The following is a 990-nucleotide window of genomic DNA, read 5'->3' as shown; positions in this document are numbered from 1 at the left end:
GTCTTTTCTAGGCCCTCGGCGAGGCGACGTGGCCAGCCGAATGGCGCGAGCGCTAGAGCCCGGGTCCCAGCAACCCTTCCCGGGAGGCAAGCGGGGACAGCAGGGCCCCTGGTCGGCGCAGCAGCGGCGGAGGGGAGGGGCCGGGACTCTTTGACGTGGCGGAGGGGTCGAGCGGCGCTGATGCGCCGCCATCTTTGGTCCACTGCGGCGGCGGCGGTGGCGGCGGCGGTGGCGGCTGTGGCGGAGGAGGAGGAGGAGCCGACGGGCGCTGACACCGAGGCCTGACCATGGACGAGGAATACGACGTGATTGTGCTGGGGACCGGACTCACCGTAAGTGCGGCCTCCGGGGTCCAGGGCGCCGCCTCTCTTTCTCCCTGGGATGCTGCAGCCCCCGGCCCCATCCTCCCATCAGTGCCTGCGCGGCGCTGTTCGGTCCCCAAAAAGACAGCCCCGTGCCCAACAACCGTGATGCGGCCTCCATCCCTGTCATGGCCGGTCTGCCAAGAAGCGGCCCCTTTCCTGGCTGTCTCTCTTGACCGATTCCCCGGGCCCGACCCCCGGCCCCTACCCAGGACCAACTTAACATCCCCTCTCATTTTGCGCTCATTCTGGCGGAGATGTTGTGGTACAGGGACCTCCAGTCAGGTCGGGGCAGGGGGACTCGCCAGGGTGGGCTTTCATCCTGCCTCCCCAGGTTCTCAGGGGGCCCGAGGACCCAGGGAATGTTCCAGAAGGAGCCGCGGTGGGGACCGTGACCACATTCCCGCTACCCCACCCCGGTTTCCCATGGAGACCTCGGGGCTGAGGCGTATTTGTAGCCTTTGTCCTTGGGCTGGTGACAGTGACTGGTGAGGGTGTTTGCCCTCCCCCGAACCCTGTTGGACTGCTTCCCTGAGAGACGCCTCCCCCACAGTCGGGTGTGGAAGCCCCTACTGTGGCTGGGAAAGCTCAGGGTCAGGGGTTCCTCTTTGAGGAAAGCGGCCCAGGG

Source organism: Bison bison, unplaced genomic scaffold, assembly GCF_000754665.1.
Source record: "Bison bison bison isolate TAMUID 2011002044 unplaced genomic scaffold, Bison_UMD1.0 scf7180017849577, whole genome shotgun sequence".
Classification (NCBI taxonomy): Eukaryota; Metazoa; Chordata; class Mammalia; order Artiodactyla; family Bovidae; genus Bison; species Bison bison.
The sequence above is the reverse complement of the archived record's forward strand: the minus strand, read 5'-3'. Positions refer to the sequence as shown.